General features: G+C 39.8%; 1 protein-coding gene across 1 annotated transcript in view; it reads right to left on the reverse strand.

Annotated features, from left to right (window-relative positions):
• The window catches only part of LOC127453034 (neurocalcin-delta A-like), a 71,799-nt gene extending 65,799 nt beyond the window's left edge, over nt 1-6,000 (reverse strand). The window contains exons 1-2 of the mRNA XM_051719028.1: nt 5,857-6,000; nt 1,550-1,669 (exon numbers count right to left, since the gene is read on the reverse strand). The gene's annotated coding sequence lies outside the window, so the exon portion shown is untranslated. The remainder of the gene's footprint in view (nt 1-1,549; nt 1,670-5,856) is intronic.

The following is a 6,000-nucleotide window of genomic DNA, read 5'->3' on the forward strand; positions in this document are numbered from 1 at the left end:
GATCAATTTCGCTTTGATTCCTGATTTCCAAGCTTCCTTATGGATATTATCATCAATTTTGAAATCGTATTTTCTGCCACTAAAACATTTTTCTTAAGTTTTTACTATGTGATGCTGAACTGTCTTATGTACTTAGATGATCTTTAATCAAATGGCTTTAAGAAATATATTACATACTGTATGTTTCCTCAATGAAAGTGGAAAACTAAATGTGCTTCATGTTGTAACATCTTAATTGATTTTATTCAAGTCAGAAATATTACTTTACATGTCTTAAACAAGCTGACTACATTAGGTCACACCAAAAACATTTCAGGGTTAGGTGAGTAGAAATAGCTACCTGACAGTTGAAGGATGCTACTTTTATAGTGCATGTAACAGGCTTCTTTGGTTGATATGTTATTATTATTAAATAACTACATAAAATAACATTCAGCCAGAGAGCAAAGGAATGAAGACATAACCTGTACATTATTCGTATTGTATTGGTTTTCACCTTCTCCTCTCAAAAAGTTGACAAAGTCACGTCATCCTATTCTCCATTTTGGAAAAAAACTTAACACACACAATGAAATGTAACCCGACTGCAAAAGCAGTCAATGCCTGGTCGAAACAGTTGGCACAGATATCTAAAATGAGGGTGGGGATTTACGAATTTGTGGGTACAGACTGCAAAAATTAAAGATATGGTTTACAAATCTGAGAGTACTGATTTATTAATCCATGGGCACGATTTGTTAAACAGAGGGAACAATTTAAGAATCTGTGAGTATGCATTATAAACTGAGAATACTGATTGCAAAATCGTAGGCATGGATTAGCAAATGTTATTTTTGGGGTTGGGGGTGGGGGTGGTTGATTTTCCCCCTTTTTCTCCCAGTTTGGAATGCCCAATTCCTAACGTGCTTTTTTAAGTCCTCGTGGTCGCGTAGTGATTCGCCTCAGTCCGGGTGGTGGAGGACGAATCCTAGTTGCCTCTGCGTCTGAGATTGTCAACCAGCGCATCTTATCACGTGGCTTGTTGAGCGCGTTGCCACGGAGACATAGCGCGTGTGGAAGCTTCACGCCATCCACCGCGGCATCCACGCCCAACTCACCGCGCGCCCCACCGAGAACGAACCACATTATAGCGATCACGAGGAGGTTACCCCATGTGACTCTACTCTCCCTAGCAACCGGGCCAATTTGGTTGCTTAGGAGACCTGGCTGGAGTCACTCAGCAAGCCCTGGGATTCGAACTAGCGAACTCCAGGGGTGTTAGCCAGCCCTGAGCTACCCAGTCCCCCAGTCAGATGGGCTTTTATTTCCACATTGTTACTAGGCAACAGCAGCTCACTGAAAGTTCAAAGTTATTTTCTTGAAAGAATCCATTACCAGTTTAAAACAAATGCAACCGATTAAGCAATTCAGCAACACATACATCAAGGTCACTTCCTTCCTTTTTGACAATCACCACAGACTGTAAGTGTATGGGTGGCCTTTGCTTGTTAAAAACCACCAAATGATCTGTAATAGATTTAAAGATAGATTTCTTGTGGAAATTCCTCACCTAGAAGATCCTCACCAAGAGGCAGAAGAAATCCACAGGCTTGAGGTGACCAGACCGCCTTGTCTTGCTGTTGTCGTGAAGAAAAAAAAAAGAAGACTAAAATTTTGAAGAACTCTTGACCTGAAAAACAGCAGATAAACTCCCATTAGAGAGGACATTTCTTTTATACTTGAAATCACAACTGGGGCTTTCAAAAACAAAAGGTTTCAATTAAAGAAATAAGGGCTGAGTACAAACTATTTACAATTGAAGTCAGAAGTTTACAAACAGTCATTAAAACTCATTTTTTCCCACTCCACAGATTTCATATTCGCAAACTAAGTCTTTTATGACATCTACTTTGTGCATGACAAGTAATTTTTCCAACAACTGTTTACTGACAGATTGTTTCACTTTTAATTGAATATATCACAATTCCAGTGGGTCAGAAGTTTACATACACTAAGTTAACTGTGTCTTTAAGCAGCTTGGAAAATTCCAGAAAATTATGTCAAGCCTATAGACGATTATCTTCTGATAGGAGGTGTACTGAATTGGAGGTGTACCTGTGGATGTATTTTAAGGCCTACCGTCAAACTCAGTGCCTCTTTGCATGACATCATGGGAAAATCAAAAGAAAACAGCCAAGACCTCAGACAAACAATTGTTGACCTCCACAAGTCTGGTTCATCCTTGGGAGCAATTTCCAAATGCCTGAAGGTACCACGTTCATCTGTACAAACAATAGTACGCAAGTATAAACACCACAGGACCACGCAGCCATCATACTGCTCAGGAAGGAGACACTTTCTGTCTCCTAGAGATGAACGTAGTTTGGTGCGAAAAGTGAAAATCAATCCCAGAACAACAGCAAAGGACCTTGTGAAGATGCTGGAGGAAACAGGTAGAGAAGTATCTATATCCACAGTAAAACGAGTCCTATATCGACATAACCTAAAAGGCTGCTCAGCAAGGATGAAGCCAATGCTCCAAAACTCCCATAAATAAACCAGACTACAGTTTGCAAGTGCACATGGGGGCAAAGATCTTACTTTTTGGAGAAATGTCATCTGGTCTGATGAAACACAAATTGAACTGTTTGGCCATAATAACCATCATTATGCTTGGAGGAAAAAGGGTGAGGCTAGCAAGCCGAAGAACACCATCCCAACCGTGAAACATGGGGGTGGCAGCATCATGTTGTGGGGGTGCTTTGCTGCAGGAGGGACTGGTGCACTTCACAAAATAGATGGCATCATGAGAAAGGAAAATTATGTGGATATTTTGAAAAAACATCTCAAGACATCAGCCAGGAAGTTAAAGCTCGGTCGCAAATGGGTCTTCCAAATGGACAATGACCCCAAGCATACCTACAAAGTTGTGGCAAAATGGGTTAAGGACAACAAAGTCAAGGTATTGGAGTGGCCATTACAAAGCCCTGATCTTAATCCAATAGAAAATTTGTGGGCAGAACTGAAAAAGCGTGTGCAAGCAACGAGGCCTACAAACCTGACTCAGTTACACCAGTTCTGTCTGGAGGAATGGGCCAAAAATCCAGCAACTTATTGTGAGAAGCTTGTGGAAGGCTACCCAAAATGTTTGACCCAAGTTAAAAAATGTAAAGGCAATGCTACCAAATACTAACAAAGTGTATGTAAACTTTTGACCCACTGGGAATGTGATGAAAGAAATAAAAGCTGAAATAAATCATTCTCTCTATTATTATTCTGACATTTCACATTCTTAAAATAAAGTAGTGATCCTAACTGACCTAAGACAGGGAACATTTTCTATAATTAAATGTCAGGAATTGTGAAAAATTGAGTTTAAATGTATTTGGATAAGGTGTATGTAAATTTCTGACTTCAACTGTATTAAAAGGATGGGTTAATCTGGATAAAAATGGAGATAGAGCTATTCTGGGTGGGTGCTCTTGTTTCTAAGCAACAGAAACCTCGACTCAACCCCTCATTGTTCAACAGCTACAAAATAAAACAACTGAATGTGTGTCTCTGAGGCTGCTTTTGTGTGTACATCTGCTGTCAATTCTTGATCAACCCTTTGATGTTTACTGAACCTGTTTCAAAAAACACCTGAATTAGACAGGCTCGGAAATACAATATACAGTATCAATGGCTGATCTGATATTAAAATAGGGACATTACTGAAATTTTTATGAGGCCACACAGTTACATCATCAGGAGGATTATGAATGAAAATGGCAGCCTGAACATGTAGTGTCATGACCCCAAGTGCCAACCTGAGAGGCTGCCACACCTCCACATCATGTTATGCAAGTGGCTCTTCCTCACAGTTTGTGACAGCAGGATGACCAGCAGGCTTGGCTTCTGTGAGCCAACTCCCTCTTTCACAGCAAATTATATGCATTAGTGAATTTGGCCAACAGATAGAACAGACGTGTGCGTGTTTTGGGAGGTTTCTGGCATGGGAACACATGGTTGTGAGTGTTATCACTAGGCTTGCATCAGTGGCTCTAATTTCCATCTGGTCTGCATTAGTGGGAGAATGAGGGAGGCGGCAGCACGGTGTTCCTCAACCGCAGTCATGAAAGCACCTGGTCTTTTTTGGGAACTGTAAAATGGGTATAGATAATCTCTTAGACATGTAGGGTGAGGCCTTTGAAAACTAGAGAGTCTGGTTAACAATGAAGCAACATGTTTACTACTAAATATTTTAACTAGTTTAATAAGCTTTGCCTCTAAATTAACTCTAAATTACCTATACAGTTATAATTCTCTCATCATTTCCTTACCCTTATGTTGCCTTAAACTTGTATGACATTCTTTAGAACACATACAAAGCTATTTTAATGGAGATATGATGTCTGTTTGTCCATACAGTTAAAGTGAATGGTGACCAAATTTAAGCTCAAAAAAGCACATAAAGGCAGCATAAAGGTAACCCATAAGACTCCAGTGGTTTAATCCATGTCTTCTGAAGCAAGCCAGTTGCTTTTGGGTGAGAATAGACCAAAACAGAACTTATTTTTCACTATAAATATTGACATGTGCAGTGTCCTTGGCGATCATGATTTCATGCTTGATTACACTTCCTAGCACTATCTAGCGCTCTGCCCATGTGTCAAACACTAGGAAGTGTAATCAAGCTTGAAATCATGATGGTGCCTAGAGACTGCAATGGCAAGACGTTCAGTAAAAATGAGTCTCAAAAATGAGAAAATGGGTCTGTTTTCACCCAAAACCGATTGGATCACTTTAGAAGAGAGTCATATGGATTACTTTTATACTCCCTTTACGCCTATGTATTTTTAGAAGCTTGAATTCACCTTCATTGTATGGCCAAATAGACATCATATCTCCATTAAAATATCTTTCTTTGTGTTCCATGGAGAACGTGTTTGAGATGACAAGGGTGGGTAAATATATAAACATTTAGGTTATACCAAGGCAATATACAAACCATTTAATTTAGAGATATTTCTTCAATGCCCGAATAATGAATCAAAGATTAAAAAACACATCTTCTAGTTTTAATTTCATAATCAGACCCAAACAGCTGCAGGCAGGAGGTAGTTAGGCATGGTCATTTATTTTGGCTCATGATGTTTTAGAGATATTTCAACAGGTGCTTAAGAAAAACTAGGCCTGTTCATAAGGGTGGCACCATATTGCATGAAATCCATCAGAGATCTGCAAGTCATCAATAATAGTGCAGTGCAAATCAAAGTAAACAACAATAAGAGATCGTCTGCATGTCAACATGTATGGCCAGATTGGAGTAAAGAATTAAACACCAACATCTCTCGAAGGCAGCTAATTTATTATACAGGGGACTGTGGATGTCTCATATGAATCTGTGTGTAAACATTACTGAGCTCATACTAGATTGTGGTGGAGAAGACAGAACTTTTCGTGATCGTGTGTTCTCAATAGTAACTAACGATAAAACATGACAAGGTAGTACAGAAATACCCAGGAGCCGGTCCAAAGCTTTTTGTCAATCTTACTATAACGAGTTCCCTTGTAAGGACTGACAGTTTAGGGTTCAATATGACTAAATAGGCTAGTTCAGACTTAGGGAGACTTCCTTTTATCAGGCTAACTGGCTAAAAAAACCCGCTATCTATGTCAGGCAAAACGAAACAGGCTGTGTGAAGAACCACACGACGTTATCATTTATTAATGACAAGAAACTCTTTTGAGGAGCTCGTTTTGCAGAGATTTCCTGAGGCGTGAAACACATTCATGAGCTGAACGACAAAACCAAACACACCGAGCTGAGAGAACGGCGAAACAACGACAAAGTTTGAGAGAAGTTTAGGGGGAAAAAAGAAGAAAGAGACTTACGGTGCCCAACTTTTTGCAGACGGCTGGAGGAAGCCGAGAAACAGAAATACTTGTGAGATCCAGCGCAAAAACACAGAATGAAACGAGAACTGTCCTCTGCCCTCACGCAGTTTGGAGAATCAATTGTGGCACGAGAAATGTCTG

The sequence above is a fragment of the Myxocyprinus asiaticus genome, chromosome 15 (assembly GCF_019703515.2).
Source record: "Myxocyprinus asiaticus isolate MX2 ecotype Aquarium Trade chromosome 15, UBuf_Myxa_2, whole genome shotgun sequence".
Classification (NCBI taxonomy): domain Eukaryota; kingdom Metazoa; phylum Chordata; class Actinopteri; order Cypriniformes; family Catostomidae; genus Myxocyprinus; species Myxocyprinus asiaticus.